The sequence below is a fragment of the Adiantum capillus-veneris genome, chromosome 27, assembly GCF_014529385.1.
Source record: "Adiantum capillus-veneris isolate H3 chromosome 27, ASM1452938v2, whole genome shotgun sequence".
Taxonomy (NCBI): Eukaryota; Viridiplantae; Streptophyta; class Polypodiopsida; order Polypodiales; family Pteridaceae; genus Adiantum; species Adiantum capillus-veneris.
Genome location: NC_140957.1, coordinates 98205080 through 98227256, shown reverse-complemented (window position 1 = coordinate 98227256; position 22177 = coordinate 98205080). Strand labels below are relative to the sequence as shown.

The window sequence follows — 22177 nt, the reverse complement described above, 5'->3', positions numbered from 1 at the left end:
AACACCTTCTCCATCAAGCGGTTGAATGTGGCTGGTGCATTGGTCAAGCCAAAAGGCATGACAATGTATTCGTAAAGACCAAATGTGGTGCGAAATGCGGTCTTTACAATGTCTTGATCAACTATCCTTATTTGATGATAGCCACTTTTTAGGTCAATCCTGCTGAAGTAGGTCGATCCTTGTAGCTTATCAAATAGGTCTTCTACCCGTGGAACGGGAAACCTATTCTTGATAGTGATCCTATTTAGTGCTCTATAGTCGACACACATACGATATGTGCCTTCTTTCTTTTGCACTAATAGCACAGGTGAGAAAAATGGAGATAAGCTTGGCCCTAACCATACCCTTCTCAACTAACTCATGCACTTGCCGCATAATCTCCTCTTGTTGAGCTTGAGAAACTCTATAAGGAGGTTTGTTAGGCGGTGAACTTCCTGGGAGAAGTTCAATTGCATGGTCATCATTACCTCGTTTAGGAGGTAGCTCACAAGGGATGTCGTCAATAAAAACATCTTGAAACCCCTTGAGAAAATTGGATAACTCTAATTCCTTTTGGTTGCTTTTATTTTCTTTTGCTAAAGCATTAGGTTCATTTTGAGAATCTTTAACAAAAATCATGTACACGGAAATAGAGCTCTTTATTGACTTGTTGAAAGCTGGTGTATGTACAATGGGGATAGTGTTACCCATTTCCTTAGCATCTATATACATGTCTTTTTCCCTGAACTTAAAGGAGATTTTCCTTTCAGGAAATTTAATATTGGCAGCCAGGCGGTCAAACCATGGTGCCCCTAGGATTACATCCTCATGCTTCAGGGGAGAGATAAAGAAGTCCTCTTTGTCCACATAGCCTTGGACATGAAGCCTCAATTTCCCAATTAAGGGAGTGACTGAATCTTCTTGCCCCTTGAAGGCACTGTCTGCGGGTAGGACATCTCCCATCTCGTAGGATTGTATGCCTAGCTTGGTGGCTAACTCCATAGATATAAAATTGTGAGTAGAACCAGGGTCAAAGAGAATAAAAGCATCATGTTCTCTTACCTTTCCCCAAGCATGGCATAGAGGAGATCCTTTGTGGTGAGTTTGGTGAGTCTCCTCCTCTTGGATTTCAACCAAGGAAGCTCTAGGAGGATCTTGGCGGTTGTTCTTTTGGGGACAAGCACGGTACGCATGCCCTTGTTCGTCGCACTTGAAACACCGGTTATCTTTGCGATAACGCTCAAGCTCTTCAGGAGAGAGTTTATTCTTACCTTTGTAAACTCCCTTCTCTTTAGTTTTGTTGGAGTTGCCCTTAGGAGACTTTTGGACATTGTCCTTCCCCTTAGGCTTATTGGAATCCTTGTTTTCCGGGGGCTTATTATTCTTTTATCCCCCGTTTGGAAATTGATTCATGAGGCCACCATAGTATGGTGTATTACTGTCGATATGGTACGTGGCCTTTGGGAGTTGACATACTCTGCCATTTCTTCGGTTAAGCCCGCACAAAATTGTTTCTTTTGCTCTCCAAAATCCAACTTTTTAAAGACAGTGGCTTTGAGTTGTAGGTCCCAAAACTTGTCTACATATTTGTGGATGGATTCATTGGGAGAGAGCTTTAAGCTTCGCCATTCGGTGAGTACTTTGTCTTTGGCATCGGTGGCCAAAAACTGCTTCATAATGGAAGCTCTTAAAGCTTTCCATGTTCGTGGAGCTTCACCATTGTCTCGTAGGCTAGACCACCATTTTTTGGCGGACTTTTGAAAATGTATAGATACATGGCATAGCTTAGAGGACTCCGTGAAGCCCTTATCTCCAAACGCCGCATCAAATTGCTGGATAAATGCCAAGACTTTGTCTGTAGCACCAAAGGTATCATCATAGGTAAGCAAAGAGATGCTCTTCCCTCCCTCTTTGAATTTCTTCATCTTGGATGACCTCTTCCATGCGGCATATGATTTCCTATGGCCTCTTCTTTTTGATGGTTCAAAGGTTGCACCATCACTTTCTTCAGAAGGTGAAGAAGGTGGAGAAGAGGGTGACCTCTTTCTCGCCTTTTTCTTGTCTTGATCTTCGTTGTCTTCACCATCACTTTCATAAGAGGAAGAGGATGAAGAAGATGGAGAAGAGGGTGTCCTCTTTCTCGCCTTTTTCTTCTCTTGCTTTTTATCATCCCTCTTTGAATTATGGCGTGGAGAAGAGTGCGATGGTCTTCTCCCCTTTGGTGGTGATGGAGAGCGTTTAGCCCGCCGTCTTCGTGGAGCCATCTCCGCCAAGGTGGCGGGAGACTCACTTCTTTCTCGTTCCTTTGGTGGAGGCTCTTGAGTTCTCCTTTGGGAAGGAGATGCATCATCAAGAAGTAAATTCTTGAGCCCTTCGTACGGATTCTCTTCTTCTTCCCGAATTGGAGAGAGACCTCTTTTGGTAGTCTCACAAGGAGGCTTCCTAGGTGTTCTCTCGTCATGGTGATGAGCTTGGAGAATCCCGTGAGCACGGAGCTACCGTTGCACTTCGCTTTGCAGAGATGGATTGCCCATGGCTTGTTGAAGCCTAGAAACAAGATAGGTAACAAGCATTGAAGCATCATTAGTAGCTTGCTCATGAGAAAAATCAAAGTTATCAACATTAATTTCATTCTCTTTACTATTGTCAGCCATTCTAACAACTTTTAGGTGTAAACTTTTTAGGTGTACTTTGGCACTTCAAGCCCTAGTTGCTACTCCTCTTTACCCCTTTAGAAAAAGCACTCAAGCTACTGTACCCGCGGCTCGAATACCATTAATTGCAAGGAATAAAAGAGAGAGTCTTTCGACACCAAAATAGCACCGGCTCCTGTCAAGCTTCTAATAGCTCAATAGTGGTTAAGCCGTAGGCAAGCCCCATAGGACTCCACTATTAAGACCATAGCTCTCGACGGTGATACCCCATTAACTGCACAAAGGCAGGCGCACTGCAAGGCTGAAAAATCCCTATTCTACTTACTCACAGGCAATTAATAATACCAACCATTTGTAGCTAGCTTGAGGACCTCCCTTCTTGAGCAAGAAAAGAGAAACCTTGTGCTCTGATACCAATGTAACATTTAATGGTTTAAAAAACTTATGTGTAACAGAAATTAGCATGAACATAGTGGGCATTTCATTAGAATAGATTCCTAATGAGAATTACAAGAGTGCTTGGGTGGAGAGAGAAACAAAAATCATAACACCTAGTTAGATAACATCGACAATACTTTCAAAAGAGAGAGAAATTAAGCTATTGACAACAGTTGAGGACCGGATTTGCATGGAGCCGGTCCCCCCTCCAAAAGGCTTTGTATTATGGTTTCTCCCATCAAGAGAGACATTGTACAATACAATTCTTTGTGTTCCTTCAAGACTAGCTAGTGCAATGAAGATGAAAGCTTCATGCACTAAGCAAAACACTTAACAAACACAACTTTAATTATCCCCGTTCTCAGACCCAAGACCTCACACACCTTCGAAGATGGTGAGAGCTAGCAGGGTATGAGAGTAGATTGAGACAAAGAAGGAGTATCTTACGAGAAAGATGTACATCTCCTCACATAATCACTCATATTAGCATAGCTTAGCTTATTAATTAGCTTGGTAGAGGAGATGAGCATGCATTGAAGCTTGGCTCTTGGTAGGATTTGCATCCACATGCCAAGAGAGAGTTGATGTAGGCTTCTATCTCACAAGCTTGGAGTAGGTGATGAGTTCTCCATTAAAGCTTGGGAAGAGATAGTCTTCTCTTTCTTCACACATGAGCTTGTGTGAGTGTGTGTGTGTGATAATGCCTTGCAAAAATCAGCCTCCTATCTCTCTTGGGCGAGCCCCCTTGCTATTTTCTCTTGCTCCAGCCTCATTGGCCCTCCCCAAGTCAAGCCAATCACAATTAAGCAGCATAAGTGATAGCCTTTTGACATGTGTCCCCCTTTCCCCTTTTGTGAGAGATTTAGGTAATTAAATAATTAAACTAAACTCTCAATGGACCCCTTTGCCTCCTGGCCAATAGGAATCAGGCAAGCCATTGGGCTCCTGAATGCTCATTGGACCCCTTGGGAGACTGCCCAATAGTCTTCTAGGAGACTTAATTCTCATTGGTTTCTTTTATTAAATTTTTTTAAATTAATTAAACTAGATTTACTCTAGCTTCATTCTCATTGGTCCACTTCAAGGGTCATCCAATAGAAACTGGGCACACCATCCAATAAAACCTGGGCACACCTTGTGGGCATCTGGCCTAGGGAGCTGACATGTGTCCCTCATTCCCTTTGTGTAAAGGGAGCCTGTGTGTGTGTGTGTGTGGCTTTCTCTCTCATCCCCTAGAAGAAGGGCTCGCCCCCTCCCATGTAGGGATATGCATTGACTTTGGAGAGCACACAAAGCATCCAATTTCCCCTAAGCTTTAACCTTTTGGACACAACCTTTGAATTTTGGAACCTTAGCATTTTGGAAGTCTTAATGGGCTGAACCTTAGGGTCTTTTTAGCCCACTGTTGCACATGGCTCTTTTGCAGATGCCCCCCCCTTTAAATCCCTATTTTCCCTCCTTTGGATCCCTACTGTGGCCGGTCTGCTAACTTAACCAATATTCTAGCCTTTTCTCCCCTGGCACTTCCCCACATTAAATGATCAGTTTAATATGAGAAAATCATTTAGGAGAATTAGATATTGATTATTATGACATAACCTATCACAATGTCACACATTTGAATACATTTGACATGTTACACATGATTCCACAAAGTGGGATACATCCTTGTACATACCTTTCCACCAATACCTTTCCTGTAGCTTTGAAAAGGTTACCCACACACCACGGTGTCCAGCCCATAGGTTCTCATGAAACTCATGCATGAGCATTACCTGACTCTGTTTGTTACATACTACCCTTTGTGGTATAACACCCCTCTGTTTTGGATGTTTCCATAAGTAACCATCCTGCAGAAAGTACCCATATTGTTTTTTGCGTATCCTCTTAAACTCATGGTCAGACCAATCACCCTGTTTTGTTAAAGTACTCAAATAACGACCAATAAGCAACCAATCTCCTTCATACCCATCTTCTAAAAACAACTTAAGTGAACTAGGTGTGCCAACATCATTAATCTCAACATGATTAGAACCTTGTGCCTGCATCTTCACTATCATCTACCATGTCTTGCTCATCCTCATACCTTGCCCTTGATAGCATATCCGCTACCGAATTGTCTTTTCATCCAATATGCTTGAGCTCAAGATTCAAGGACTTAATGTAGGCAATCCATCTTAGCATGTCAATGTCTGGTGTTGAGTAGCTTGTAATCATTCCAAGGAGTAGCAGACAATCTGTTTCCACAACCACATATGCTCCAATCAAGTACTCCTTTTCACACTTTAGTGTTGTAACCATGTCCCACAACTCTCGTTTACCTGTGGGTAGTTTCTTTGTTGAGTACTTAGAACCTTGGCTCCAAACCTTACCACATCCCTATGTCCCTCTTTGTCATCCTGCCCTATTGCCCATCCAATTACTGTCGGACTCGTATCCATTGTCACTATTACTAGCTTTCCACACTCATAGTTTACCTTTATTAAAGTCGATGCTTGTTGTAGCAAATCCTTTAGCTTTCTTATAGCCCTTGCTTGTGCGTCTCCCCAATGAAACTTTTGATTTTTCCTTAACAACTGGTCCAAAGGATCTGCTACATGTGCATAATGTGGAATCCATATAACATAAAATACACATGCACCAAGAAATCTGTGAACTTCACTCACAGATATGCATACCTCCTTCATCTTTTGAATTGCATCATTTTTTGATGGACAAGGTCGTCTCCCATTGGGACCACACATGTGCCCAACAATCAACATCTCCTTCACTCCAAACACAGACTTTTGTCCTGAGAGGGTAAAGTTCACCTCTTCCAGTCTGAATAGGATCTTGTCACAATCATCTATGTGTTGTGCCACAAAGTTGTAGCACCCCTTGGAATCCAAAGATTCATCTTTATTACTTACTTCACATCCTTTGATAGGAACATCATCAAGAAAGGGCATAGTTACTTTGGGAATAAATTCATGTAAGACCTTATTCATACCATTCATCATATGTGCAACCGAATTGGTTGCTCCCTGTGGTAGGGTACACATCCTTAGCAAACCCAAAGGTGTCCTCATGGTAGTCAGATTTCTACTTTCCATTGCTAGTTGGAACTGATCATACCTTGAGTACAAATCTCCCATAAAATATATTTCCCTTCCTACAAATGCTTCTACAAACTCATCCACAATTGGCCCTGTACCCATATTCCTGATTGTGATTTTGTTGACCAGCTTCATATCTTGGATGAAACGCAAAGCTCCATTCTTCTTTGGTACTGTGAACCACCTGTTTGAGTATGAAGCACATGAAGGCTCCAAAATACCCATCTTGATCTTCTCATTTAGCAGCTCAATTAACTTTGGTAAGTGAGCCTTTGCAACTGGTATTGGCCGTAAGTTCCAAGGTACATGAGGGATGGTAAAGATCACCATAGGAGCAACAATGGTAGGATCTACACATCCTATCTCATGTGGCTCAAGTGCAAATGATTTTCCATGTTTAGAGAGCATCTCTTCAAAACATTCCCTTTCAACCTGTGTCAAGGAGTCCTCATTCACAGTCTTGAATTGCTTTAGAGACTCCTTTATAAACCTGTGTCCAATCCCTTTTGGATCTCTGAGACTAGGTTGCAAAGAAGCCTGTTCTAGCTTTTCCTTGCAGTCCTTTGGCAAAGGAAGTGCCACTAGTTTTACCTTCTTTGCCACAGTCTTCTACTTGGTGTCCACCTTTACTTCATGTTTTTGCTTCCTATCCTCTTGTTCCTTTTGAAATGCCTCAACCACATTGTACATTTCAAGTGATCACACTTTCACTATCTCATTTTGGTCATGCGAAGGATAATCTACTATAGACTGTAGATCCTGTAATGTGTCCACAAAAGAAAACTCCTCAAGCACACCTATTATATTTTCATTGTTTCCTAGCAGACCATGTTCTTTCCACTCCTTTTATAGACTATGTACATGTTTGCGGGAACCTGGACTCAAGTTCTCACATTCTATAAAAGAGACATATCCATATTCTATTAGACCTGCAAAACCTGTACAGAAAACCTCCCTATGTGAGAACCTTTCCATTTTTGTACCATCGTAATCCCGCTCTACAATGGTACCTGACCAAAACTCATTCTCTCCCGATAATTATAAAAATCTTTACTCAATCTGGCCAATGGGCGCTCTCGGAGACTGTCATGATTTCTTTCATGATTCACACAGACAGTGAGAAATTGAACAACATGTTTTCCATTTTTACTTATTATCCTAGCATAAGCAGAACCATCATCCATTACCTTTGTTTCCATTCTAACCCCTACAATGTAGGGTTGTCCAATGATGAGATCATAAGAAGATGTGTCCTGTACAAAGAAATTATGCTCTTCCTTTACATCTCCAATAGTCACTTTCACACTAGGACAAGCTGCATATAACTCACCTAATGAATTATTTTCTACCTTAACCATCCAACCATGATCTGTGTCCATTGGTAATTTGCACTTGTTGAATAAGCTCTTTGACATTATGTTTATTTTTGAGCCATGGTCAATCAAGGCAACAAATGGCTCTTCAAGATCACCCACCTTGACCATTGTCTCTGTCGTAGCTCTTGCCCAATGATTCTTGGGAAAGTGACTTCTTGGAATGGCTTCATACTCCTCATCTCCATTTGAAAACTGTACTTTCTTTGTTCTTCTAGAAGAATGGTAGCACCCTATGACATCATCATCATGCTCTCTATCTTCCACATGTATTACCTGTGTCTTTAAGCTTTCTCCTTTAGATTGCACGCGAATGGTGTCAACAAGATTTTGCCTCTTTCTCTTGATGATATCAATGATCTCCTCGTGAAACTTGCACTTGGCTATGCCAAGGACCACCCCCAAGGTAAACTCTATTTTGCTATTCAAAATTCTTTCTTCTAGAACTTTCTTCAAGTCTGTAGCAGCCTCAATATAAGACTATAACTTATAAGTTGGAGTTTTAGGCTTACCTTTTGATGACTCCTTTTTCCTCCAGTTGTACTTTCTTCCATAGTCGCTTTAGGTGGGGGTGCTTCCTATGTAGGAGCCGCTCGAGGAGGTATTGTTTCGCTTCTTTTAGTAATTCTTCTTGATGGTCCTTCGTCATCACCACTCTCTCGCCTGCACTTTTCTTCCAAAAACACTTCGTTGTTTTGACATTTTTCAATATAGGCATGCACTGACAAGGAGTCCATAGGGTCATTCCATCCTGTTTCTAAACAGATACAGTCACCTGCTTCATGTAGGACTTATCTTGTAAGCTTCCCTTTCCTTGCTGGCTCCATAGCACTTGGCCGCAGCTTACCATTTTCTTCAAAACTCCTCAATGGTTCAATCTTGACTGTATAAGTAGATGCCTCAGATCCACAGATGGCATGGGTAGTGGCCATATCCTCTACCAGACTCTGCATTCCTCCTTTCCCACAATTATTCCTTAAGGGTAAACCTGTCTCCCTTAACTGAATCTTCCCATCCTTGACAAAGACAAGATCTTTTCTCAAAGATTCACTGAAGCTGTCACATTCTCTACTAGCATGCTCTGTGATGTCACACCATATGCATCTATGAACAAAACCTTCTTTAGGTTATTGTTTTTGCCTTGAAGATGGTGCCAATGGTTGCCCCTTCTCTTCAAGCTTTGTGAGTTTTACTTTTAAATCCCTCATACCTTTCACAAGCTCATTTATTATAGTGTCATCAACTTTTTGGAAGTATAAAGGAAGAAGGCTTTACCATCTTTTCAGAAGCTGTGGAGGTAGATGGTGCACTACCAACAACCATCTTATCCCGTCTCCTTTGGCGCTTGGCAAGTAATGAGACAGTAGCTTCAACCTCGTTCCAATCTATCTTCAGTCCCTGCTCAACATCTTTGTCCTCAAGAAGTAGCTCCAATTGCTCCTGGAGCTCCTTTCCTATTGCTTGTAAGAAGAGCTCTGTCTTTTCTGAGTCGAGTGTGGCCTTCTCTGTCCTTGTGAGTTGATCATATCGTCTCTCAAACTCCCTGAGTAGCTCTATTGGAAAGAGACCCTCCTTCGGCTTGGCTACCCACTCCAGGAAATTTCTCTTTGTTACTCTCTCAGAGTCCTCCATGAAATACTCCTCCTTCATTGCTAGCTTGAACTCCTTCCAATTTCTTCCGTACTCATTCCTGATTCCTCTCACATCCTCTCTAATCTCGGGAGTCAAAACAAGATCAAAGCTTTGGAGCATCTTATCTTCTAGCACAAGGTGTAACTCCATCTCCTTTACATAGCCACGAAGATACTTCGTCACATCTTTCCCATTAAAGTGATCCATTTTGTGCACCAGTTCTTAAATAGCTTTGGTTGTTGACACTTCTTGTCTTTCTGTAGCATGTTGTTGTTGCATAAAGAAGGCAAATGCTTGAAACATTTTCATTGTAGCAGGATCAAAAGGCATACCTTGCTGCTGCGGATGATGATCACCCATGGTTGAAGTAGCTTGTAGATCCCCACTAGCTCACCCTGATAAACTTCACGTCGGGTTCACCAAAAAGTGTGTCAAAGAGTTGGCGGTCTTGCTAGGAAGGCGCCGGGCCTCTAGTTGTGAGGGTTTGTGGAGAGACTGTGAAGGCTTTCACTTAAGAAAGCTTAGTGTTTGTAGCAAATACATTGTGTGTGGCCATTGGAATCTTACACACAGACACACACATATGCACACGTGAAACCCTCAAAACAAAACAAACATGAAAACATCAAGGCTTTGATCCTATCTAATCAAAGGTAAGATGAAAGGGTTCACTGATGCATTTATAGCAGCAAGTCGTTGTGCTCCAAATTGATTGCGAATGGTTCTTTGAAACTGTAACTTAGTGCTTACAAAGATGTAGATGTTTTGCGTAGTGATAGGAGTGAGCCGTGTGTACAAGTCTTCTTGGTTCATGGTAATATTAAGAAAGCAAGACTCAACCCCTAGAGGAGAATAAATATGTGCACATTGAAAGAATTAGAGTAGTCTAGTAGTAGCAAAATAAGAGGATGTGGAGAAAGAAGAATTTCTCATAGTCTTTCCGGCCCAAAGAGTAACACAATTCTCTGTTGGAAGTGGATTTTATGGCTAATACAAACATTAATCCTAATATTTTGCACAAAGTGAAAGGGTTGAAAGGTTACACCATTGGGATTATTCATCTAAGAAATTTTAGAAAGCAGTCAAACAATGGAGGAAAGAGATAAGAGAGACAACCAACACACAAAGACCCACACAAGCTCAAGCCAAAGAAGTGAAGCACACCTCAAGACTTTGTGGTCTTGTAGCCAACTTGTTGAAGTAGAAGATGACTAGTAGTACCCAACACCGTTTGCGAGCCACCAACAATGTGTCTTTATTGATGAAAGAATGTTACATAGAGTGTATGAGTATTATAAGTGAGGAGATAGAAGGCTTGAGGCGTGAAGTAGCAAGCTCAAGATGTGTTGGGCTAAAATTGAGAGAAAGATTCACTCAAGGAGATGGCTAGGAGGTCGGGTGATGGCTTGATAGAGTGGCTTGATTATGGGGATTGCTTGAGTGCTTGATTGCTTGATGGTTTGCCTCATACCCAAGTGAGGGGCAAGAGGCTCTATTTATAGGTAAAGTTGCCTCTTCAAGAAGATATTTGCTTAGAAATATCCAAGGGATTTGTGTGACAAGTGTCTATATTTTCAAAATATCTTGAAATTATCTTCAAAGTTTCTAGATCTTTCTCTTCAAGAAATATCTAGAGGTTCTTCTAGATCTTTCTCCAAACATCTTCTCCTTGCTGCCACATGTCAAGGGTTAAGCCTCCAAGAGTTTTTGGGCTATGGTGGGAAAATGGAATAAAGTATCTTCATAAAAGATTGAGAGAGAGCTTGGCATACATCATGGATGATATCAAACAAACTCGTAACCACTTTTCTAAGGGATTTTTCTAGGCCCATAATCACTCCAAAGTGCACCTACAATGTGTAGAATGACACCTCATGGGGTTGACTAAGGCTACTTTTGGCCATGTACACATGTTATATGCCACCTAGGATTCCTAGTAGATAGGAGGTATGTTTTATAGGCTCATTTCATCATGGCTCCAAGAAGAGGTTCACAAAGAAGCCCGAGATCATAGGACGAAGCCCATTCCCAACAAGAGTGACACATCAAACATCAACTAGCTTTTTGCATGCTAAATAAAAAATACATATACTTATGCACACTTAAGGCATACACATAAAATCCATAATATTGTAAGGCTTAGCTTCCGTTCCCACTATGCACGTGCCACGGCACGACACCGCATGCTTCTCTCTCATCTCTTCCACCAATGGCTACTTCCCAACTGATGCATGGTTTTTAGGACCCCTTCTGAAGATGCAATAAAGGCACAGTCAGTTGTTGGGGAGATGAGGATACTCTAGTCCAAGGGATCTCGAAAGAGAAGAAAAATCTACTTCACAAGCACCAAAGAGTAAAAAGTGCCATGGACAGAAGATATGTGGGAACGAGCTCTTATGCATGCCTACAACCTATATCTTACAGAATAGCCCATTCTAGGTGTGAATTTCTAGTGAAATTTACATGAGGATGTTTGTGTGGACTCACCGCACAGCATACTCCGTTTTCACTTTTTTACCGACAGTAAATATTTTTTACCACAGTAAATATTTTTTACCTACAATAAATATTTTTCACCTACATGGTAAATACAAATCACTTTTTACCTACAGTAACTTTTTTTAGCCATGGTAAATATTTTTTACTACACCATAAGTATTTGGTAGGTAACAGTTCACTGTTACTAGAAGCAGTGATTGGGCATCAACAATGCAGTTACAGGAGGAGAAAAGGGGAAAATCTTATGGTGAAGGTGAGTCAACAGGGATAAAGACTTTTGAGTTGAAAAGAGACATGCTGATTTTTTCAAAGAACACATGTCAAAAGAAGCCATGGTTGAGGATTTTTTGAGAATTTGATATTCAGGAGGACCCAACTGCCACCTCCCCCTCGCAGGTCCTCCCCTGACATGTGCAGAACCTCCAGTTTCAACAGCCACCTAACCTGCTCTTAAATGCTGGTCAAGGCCTTATCTCCATGTGTCACAATCAAAAAATCAGCATTTACCCTCTCCTCTCACATCACTCTAGAGAATATCTTGATGAGGACATATCAGGTGACCTCAATCTGTTGACCACCCTAAGCAAAAAGTAACCCCAATCAGCGGATTTAAGCATGTTTATCCCTAATCCTAAACCCTCTCAGAAACCTATATAAGGAGGCCTTCTCTCACTCAAAAACCACACTTCACCCACTTCACCAAGCAATGAAGCTATGACGACATTGCTCACAATGAGGAGCTATGGATGGAGCTCTACTCTCTCTCCCTCTCTCTCTCTCTCCCTCTAGTATGCTACATTACTAGCCCTAAAACCTAAATAAGGAGTCTTCTCTCATGCTCCATGGCCACCATCCTCGCCATCATTCTCTAAGGTATTGATGTGTTGCTAGTAGGATCATACCTACTTGCTGGGTTGATTGGTTTTTTTTAACAAGGGATTATGCCATCCTTGGCTTGCTTCTCTATATCCTTGTTATGTATGATCAGATGCCGTTGTATTGTTAAGCTGATGTCTTGTGTACATATATGCTACATAAGGTCCCTAAGCTTCGTTTCTATGTGTTTTGCCATATGTTTTGATGCCATCATAATGCCAGAAGTCTCACTTGCCTATGTGCACTATGTGTTAGGTCCCTAAACCTCTTAATTTAGGGTGGTGCCCCCTTTGTTTTGTTCTTTGCTTGTTTGCATGAGGCGTGGTTTGTGGAGTGTGCATGAGTACAGAGGCCACCCGATTGCACTGCTCTTTTTCCCTCTATCACCAACAAGAAAAAGTGAATTAAAAAATTTATTAAAAGGAATTTCACGATGTTTTTCCTAATGATTTTCCACTAGGATTACCGCTGACACGATCGGTGCAACATAGCATCGATGTGGTTGCAGGTAGTAAACCTGTCTCAGTAAACCACCCTACCACATGAGTTACTCTGAAGCTGCTGAGATGGAACGTCAGCTTGCTGACTACCTTAGCAGAGAGTTTATCCAACCCAATTCTTCACCATGGGCTTATCCTATCCTATTACTGAAGAAAAAAGACGACAGTATGCGCATGTGCGTAGACTACCGTGGCTTAAATGTGGTTACTGTTAAGAACAAGTACCCATTGCCACACGTGGATGAGTTGTTCGACAAACTCACTTATGCTCGTATTTTTATGAAAATAGACTTGCGGTTAGGATATCACCAAGTACGTATTCGACTAGCGAATATACCCAAAACTGCATTCCGAACAAGGTTTGGACACTACAAGTTTTTGGTTATGCCTTTTGGGTTAACCAATGCGCCTGCAACATTCATGACACTTATGGATAGTGTCTTGAAGCCATACTTGGGCAAATTTGTCATCGTTTTTCTCGATGACATTCTAGTCTACAGTGCTTCTGAAGAAGAACACTTACAACATCTGAGGTAGGTGTTTAAGTTGTTATGAACAAATAAATTACATGCCAAGGAATCTAAGTGTGTATTTTTGAAAGAAGAAATTCACTATCTTGGGCATGTTATTTCAGCTAATGGGCTATATATGGATCAATCCAAAGTGGATACAATCCGGTGGTGGCCTTCTCTTAAAAATCTGAAAGAGTTCATTTTTTTAAAAGGATTTGCAGGTTTTTATCAAAGGTTTGTTAAAAACTATGCTAATATTGTTGTTCCCATGACGGACCAACTGAAAGGCAAAGGCAAAGCTTTTCAATGGGGACCCGCTCAATAGCATAGTTTCGACACACTCAAGGATGCATTAGCTACAGCTCCAATACTAACTATAGTAGATCCTTTGAAACCATTCGTCTTGGAAATGGATGCAAGTGACCGTGCTATTGGAGCAGTCCTGCTACAAGACGGGCAGCCAATTGCATTTGAAAGCAAGAAGCTTGATGCAACACAACAAAACTACTCTACTTATGAACGTGAACTCTATGCAATAGTGTCTGCCTTAAAAACATGGCGACATTATTTGTATGGTGCTCAGTTTAAGATTGTGTTTGACCATGAAAGCATCAAATGGTTTACACAACAAACTGATTTAAAGGGTCAAAAATCCAGGTGGACTGAGATTCTTCAAGAATATGACGCCAAGCTCCGGTATCGTAAAGGACGATACAATGTGGTGGCTGACGCTCTAAATCATATGCTAGAGATCAATTCTCTCTTGTTCACGAAACTTCCTAGTGAATTTTTGGATTCTCTAAAGGGAAAATATGAGCATGGTGACGCATACTCCAAAGTGTGGAGCCATGTACAAATGAGGGATCCTTCTCACTCCAATGATGGTAGTGTAGCGTTAATCTCCACACATAATTCTCCTCGATCGAGTGATGAACTACAACAATGGAAGCATTTTACCATCAACAATGGGTACCGACTCCATAAGGGAAGAGTTTGTGTATTGACGGACATAGACATTCGATGCCAAATTCTTAATGAATGTCATGATAGTCCAAGTGCAGGGCACCCAGATATTAGAAAGACTTATGCTCTCATACGACGACAGTTTTACTGGCTAGGTTTACATGGCTTTGTTCAAGATTATGTCTTGCATTGCCAAAAATGTCAAGCTAACAAAGTAGAGTGCCTAAAAGCAGGAGGACTCTTACATCCTTTGGAGATTCCCAATGGTAAATGGGAAAGTATCTATATGGATTTTATTGTGGGTTTACCAACTGTAGGAGGTCATGACTCGGTATGGGTGGTCGTAGTCCGGTTGACTAAACTATGTAAGTTTATTCCAACCAAATCAACGATTAAGACTCTAGAACTAGCCAAGTTATTTGTGGACAACCTATACAAGTTGTATGGTTTGCTAAGTAACATTGTCAGTGATCGTAATCCCAAGTTTAATAGTCATTTTTGGAGGGCTATGTTCAAACAATTGGGTACACAACTAAACCTTAGTACAACCGATCATCCAGAAACAGATGGCCAGAATGAACGAGTTAACCAAGTGCTAGAGGATATGCTAAGAGCATACGCTAGCAAGAAACAGTCAGACTAGGAAGAATATTTACCTATTCTCGAGTTTGCTTATAATAGTGCTAAGCATGCCACAACTGATTTAGTCCTTTCATGCTCATGTATGGTTTTCAACCTAGGTCACCTGTTTACAATGGGGTTGGCAACCAAAAAACTCCAACAAGTTAAGGATTTTCTCCAAGACCACATGGATATGTTGAAACTCGCTCGTCAGAATGTCCGACAAGCGCATGATTGGTATAAGAAGTACGCTTATGAGAAACATCGGCAAGTTACCTTTGAGGAAGGGGAGGAAGTATTTTTACGTGTGCCAGAACATTCTAAAAGTTTAAAAATTGGGCCAACACCTAAATTATCTCCATGATATTGTGGGCCTTTCAAAATACTCAAGCGATTAGGTGATCGTGCCTACAAATTATTTCTACCTACACATTTGCGTATTCATCCGGTGTTTCATGTAAGCCGTTTATGTAAGCGGTTACATGGGGACGACAATGTCATTGACCAACAAATTTTGGTTGATTTCGTTGAGCCTCCTACCTTACCGCATGAACCTAAACGCATTCTTGACTATCATGATTTACGTACGCGTCATCATGTATGTCAACAAGCCATAATCGAGTGGAAAGATCGACCTGAGGAAGGTGCCACTTGGAAAAACATTAGTGTTCTTAAGAAGAAGTTTCCTAATTTTGTTTCAAGGACAAAAACTCTTTTTTAAGGGGGGAGTAATGTGAGGAAAAGGGCAAGGCCGGATTAGACAACGGCAAGGCCCGGCTAGGCAGTGTGGAAAGGGAGTCCAACTAGGGCAAAGGGCTAGGAGCCATGCTATATAGTGGGAGGTTGGGAGGTGGAATCCAAGGCACTAGTTCCCCTAGTCTTACACATGCAAAGGAGAAAGTGCTTACCAAATGGCGGAGTTTGAAGCTACTCTTCAATGAGTTTATCCACAAATATGTAGACAAGTTTTGGGGTTTACATCTCAAGGCTACTGTCTTTGAAAGGATAGAATTCTCCAAAAAAAAGCAACAATTTTGTGCCGTATTACCTGATGAAATGGCCGAGTATGTTAACTCACAACTCTTCCCAAGGCAACACCAACACCAACAACAACAAGGCCAAGGAGAAAAGAGCTTACAAAGGTAAAAATAAGCTCTCTCCCAAAGAATTAGAGGTTTTTTTGTAAAGACCATAAATGCTTTAAGTGTGGGGAGCAAGGACATGGTTATTTTTCTTGCCCCAAAAGAAATGTATGCAATGACACTCCTAGAGCTTCCATGGTTGAAGCTCCACAAGAGGATGCTCATTGCAAAGGCTCATCACTCTCCTATGCTTGGGGGAAAGGGAGCATGATGCCTTCATCTTGTTTGACCCTGGCTCTACTCACAACTTCATATCAACAGAGTTGGCCACCAAGTTGGGCATTCAAGCTTTTGAGATGGGAGATACTGTAAGTGCTGACATAGCTTTCAAGGGATAGCAAGCCTCTGTTACTCCCTTGATTGGGAAGTTGAGACTTCATGTCCAAAGCTACGTCGACAAAGATTTATTTATTTTTAATCTCTCCTCTCCAACATGAGGATGCTATCCTATTGGCACCATGGTTCAATCGCATGGCTGCCAACAGGAAGTCCTCTAAAAGGAGAATCTATTTCACCTATAGGGAAAAGAGCATGTACATAGATGCTAATGAGTTGGGGAACACCGTATCCCTAGTAAATATACTTGCTTTTGATAAGTCAATGAAAAGCTCTATTTTTAAATATATGATTTTTGTTAGAGAATCTGTAAATGATTCTAATGTTTTCACAAGTAGCAATAAAGGGAATCAAGAGGAATTAGAGTTGTCTAGTTTCCTAAATGGATTCCAAGATGTTTTCAATGATGACATCCCTAGTGAGCTACCTCCAAAACAAGGGGATGCTGAGACCATGCAATAGAGCTTCTACTAGGAATCTCACCTCCTAATAAACCTCCTTATTGAGTTTCACAAGCTCAACGAGAGGAGATCTTGAGGCAAGTGCATGAATTGGTGGAAAAAGGAATGGTGAGGTCTAGCTCCTCTCCATTCTGTTCACCAGTACTTTTAGTGCAAAAGAAAGATGGCACATATCACATGTGTGTCCACTACAGAGCACTAAATAGGATCACTATTAAAAAAAGATTTCCTGTGCCATGGGTATAAGATCTATTTGCAAGTTTTGGCCTGACAAATGCTCCACCCGCATTCAAACTCACGATGGACAAAAATCTTCAAGCCACTCAAATTCTCTTGAGGAGTACAAGTGACACTCCAGGTAATCTTTCAAGTGAGAATACGCTTTTCATTAATCAAAAGAAAAGTGATTTTTTCCTACAAGAGATTCAATATTTAGGCCACATTATCTCTCAACATGGTATATGTATGAATCCATCAAAGGGTAGAGGTAATAAAAACATGGCCTAATCCAAGTAATCTACATGAGCTAAGAAGCTTTATTGGTATGTGTGCATAATATAGACGCTTCATAGAAAAATTCTCTCAAATAGCAGGACCATAGCATAAATTAACAAGGAAGAACAATAAGTACTCATGCACTACTAAAGAACAAAATGCTTTTGACAAGCTCAAAGAGAAGCTTACCTCAAATTTTATGTTCCTCACATTGCTGGCAAGCCTAATCAAGTGGTCAATGCACTTTCACAATGGCCAAGGGTAAATGTGGTGTCTTTAGCAACTCACAATGATCTATCTTCTATGATAGATGAGTATGCTAATAACCAATAATTTAAGTAGGTAATTACAGCCTTTGCATTAGGGAAGAAAAAAAGAACAATTCACCTTGGAGGATGGTTATCTTCCAAACAACAATAGACTATGTGTTACTCACCAATATACTAAGAAAGTCATGTGCGAACCCCATGCTTCTCCTTATGCGGGGCAAAGAGGGATTCCATAATCTACTCTTTCAGGAGTAGAAATGTATTTTTGTTGGTCTACCATGAAAAGTAAACATACAAGAGTATGTTTCAAAATGTGTGTTATACCAAAAATTGAAATTTGATCGAGGGAAGCAGATTGGATTGTTTCAGTCTCGACAGGCTTAGCAAGAAAACACACTCTATGCCTATCAAAAAGACTATTAAGGCACATCAAACGGTAACCCTCTCTAGATCTCAAATTTTCAAGTATCATGGCTTGTCAACATCCATAGTGTAGGACAAAGATCCTAGAATGACCAATAATTTCTAGAAGGGTCTCTTTGAGAATCTAGGAAGTAGATTAAATTTCTCTTTCAGCCTATCATCCACAAACGGATGACCAAAGTGAAATTACTAATCTAATGATTCTTGAATCTAACTAAAGGCTATGTCATGGAAGAAGATCAACATTCTGAATGAGAGAAGTCCCTACCTCTTATAGAGTATGCGTACAATGACATTGTACATACTTCTATGGAGAAATCACCTTTTGAGGTTAAAGAGGGAAGATCCAAAAGTCCCTTACTACTTAAAGTACATGGGAAGATCTTCGATGTTGATGAATATAGCCGAGACTTACAAGAATCTTTTCCAAAGATTAAAAAGGTTATATCCATCTCATAGAAAAGGCAAAAAGGGTTGCTGCTACTAAGCACAAAAGAGCCTTATCCTTTAAGAAAAACGATTGGGTCTTGCTAAAGTTTCTCAAGGCTCATCTAAGGCATACTACGGGTAAGATTCTTATGGGCCACCAAGGAATTATGCTAAACTAGAAAAAAGATACTATGGTCCTTTATTAATTCTTAATCCATTCAATGAGATGGCTTATCAATTAAAATTGCCCAACCATTGGCTCATTCACAATGTTAACCATGTGAGCCTACTCAAGCCTTACAAAGGAGAGACACAAAAAGAACCAATAATGGAGGACCTGCTAGAGATCAAAGATTAAGAAGAGGTGTTGCAGCCTGAATCGATTCTTCAACACATAAAGACAAGGTATTAAGAAACGGTAACATTATCCAATGATATCTTGTTAAGTTTAAGAATTATCCTTTTAAAGATGCTAGATGGATAAGGAGCCTAGCTCAAGGATAATATGAACCTTGTCAATGCTTACAATGCTAAACTAGAGTAAGCAAATGAAAACGCATTTTAAACGAGCAACGTTTTTGTCTTATAAGACTCGTTCTCTTTGTTTTATTGTGCACAAAATTTAAGAAGTATGCATGCTTAGGATCATGTTTGTGGTGACCGAAAGGAGAAATGGTTGCATCTCAATAGAGGTCCAAAAGGAGACGGTCTACCAAAGAGCAAGGTGCAATAAGTGCTTCTAGGTTGACCTCAGCAAGCGACCAAGAGGAGAGATGGTTACATCTCAAAAGGGGTCCAAACGGAGGTAGTTTGTCAAAGAGCAACGTGCATCTAATGGAGCTTAACACTAGTCCTGTAATTGGACACTCAAGTGTCCTGGGACACTAAAGTGTCCTGTGAACACATGAGTTTTCTCCTTTTTTTTTTAATGCATACTTTACACCAATTTTCTCATAAAACAAAATGTATGGTTAGATTATGACTCCAAACATATCGTGAAATTTTAGTTTTGGTCAAATGGTGCGTGCTAGTGGTTAAAATCTCAAGATCTATGTGCTCTTGTTTTTCATCGGCAACGTTGCATGGCTATGGAACTCCCACCTTGGGGCTGAAATGATTCCTGCCATTGGATCTCCATGGCAAAGCAACGCACAAGATCTTTGGATCTTAGAATCCTTGTAAGTGAATACGTAGCCTTATCACCTAAAATTTGAAAAATTTCTAGCAAAATTGAAAACCAGGCCAAAACCTGCAACGTTGCATACAAGAAAACCAACGCTCAGTTTTGTGGCTCTTGGTGTCACGCTCGCCCACACAACTTGCTCCACGCCATGGCGACCTCATCCTTGCTAACTGGGATGCCTTCCAATGCATTTTGCCGCAGTTTAGAGGGACGAATGCATTTTTGATGGTGATGAGACCGCCTACATGTTGTTATGGGAGTCTATACGCATGTACATTGTATTTGAGGAAAAGACCATGCTCGATATGCGTATTGATACTGCATTTGATGTTGGTGATGATCTCTCCTTGGCCGAATTTTCGGCATGTAAAAAGAGGGAAAATCGGAGATCCAATGTATTGCCTTGTGTGGAAATGGAGGTTGTCCTTGATGCAGTTGATACGGTTTGTGGTGATGCTCATTTGAAGCAGGTTATGGACACTATGGATGATGTGCTTACTATGAATGCATTGTGTACACATGTGGAAGAAACGAATGAGGAAGCCCCTTTCTTGTCTACATTTGCTTGTATTGCAACTATGCCTCTTGTAGGAGTGGCTGGTGCACCTCCTACAGCATATAAGAGAGGTCGACCTCCAAAGCGTGTGATCATGGGTAGAGGATGACCAAAGGTCCAAGATACTGATTTTCTTTTTGATGGAAGTGCTAATAATGTGAATGTGGACACTCATGATGTATTTAGAAAGGCTAAGAGGAATCATGCAAGAAGAATTCATGATGCTAATGGAGATGTAGAGAGTAGTCATGCTCGTGGCAAGGGCTACAAGCTTCTCAAAAAGCGTGGAAAAATGCAAAATATGCTTGTCAAGAAAGGTCGCAAATCAAGTGTGCATGAAGAAGGTGATTCTTGTGATGAGCATGGATTAGAAGGAGAACAAGATGAATGCGAGGACGAGCTTTTGGAGGCCGAAGGGCCGGTCTTGCACGACAGTGATGATGAGTCTTATTGGTCTAATGTGACTATGCTTCATGGAAGAGTGGTGATAAGATGCATGTGGAACCTGATGGTACATTCAAAGTGATTCCCACATTTGTAGACATTGGAGGTCCAGACTTGGGACAAGTACCAAGAGAACTCACAGAAATTCAGCTTTTTCTAGTTGTGTTTCTATTAGACTTGATTGATATGATTGTGGGTGAGACAAATAGATATGCATTGGAAAAGCAAGAACGAGTCTTATATAAGTATGGCTCCAGAAGAAGGTGGAATGACCTTGACAGACACTCTTTTTTGTGATTTCTTGGAGTTTCTCTTGGCATGGCTTTGCAGTATATGCCATACAAGAATTATTATTGGAAAGGGGAAACTTGTGGTGTCATGCATTATCCGAACTATGCTGAGAAAATGGGGCAAACTGAGTACCAGCAGAGCAGATAAAGTGTTTCTTGGATGTAAGAGATAAATCTCAAAGGCCACTTCTTAGAGGAACGCGAGAGCATAAGCTGTGGCAAGTCTTGCCATTAGAGGAAAGGTTGAATGCGACGTTTCAATTGCACTTCAATTGTGGAAAATGTGACTGTTGATGAGAGGATTATACCGTCTAAATGTAAGTTGAATCCATGCAAGTTATATAATTCCAAGAAGCCTCACAAGTTTGGGATGCAGTTATGGAACTTATGCGATTCTGAGATTGGGTATAATTATTCCTTTCGGGTGTATGACAAATTGCCTTGTGCAGAGTTTTCATGTAATGTTGTGTCTATGCTTGCAAAAGATTTGAAACAAAAAGCTCATCGTGTATTCTTCGAGAGGTGGTTTACATCAGTCAAGCTCTTGATGCATTTGACTGAACAAGGGCATGGTGGTACAGGTACTTACATGACTAGCAGGAAGAACTTTTCGGATTTTCAATTGCTACATATTGAGCGTTGTGAGCGTGGTTCTTCTCATTTTGCATTTGATATGCGGAAAGGCCTTCTTACATGTAGTTGGATGGACAAAAAGCCAATTTGTTTCTCTTCCAATGTCTATGGTATGCAAAGCGGTGAAGTATTGAGGCAGATAGGAAGTGGTCATAGAGTTGCACTTACTTGTCCAGACATAGCCATCGAGTATAACAAGAACAAAGCAGATTGCAATGTATTTGATAGTATAGTCTTGGGATTTGGGTACAGTTTAGAGACTACTATACATGGTTGAAAGTGGTGGCATGCATTGTTTTGGGGCATGTTGGATTCCGTTTTTGCAAATGCGTACATAATTTGGAAGTGTTTGCATGGCAAAAAAAACGCAAGTC

General features: G+C 40.9%; 1 pseudogene; it reads left to right on the top strand.

Annotated features, from left to right (window-relative positions):
* Positions 1-20176: 20176 nt before the first annotated feature.
* On the top strand, positions 20177-21661 carry LOC147422444 (uncharacterized; annotated as a pseudogene).
* The last annotated feature ends 516 nt before the right edge of the window (positions 21662-22177 follow it).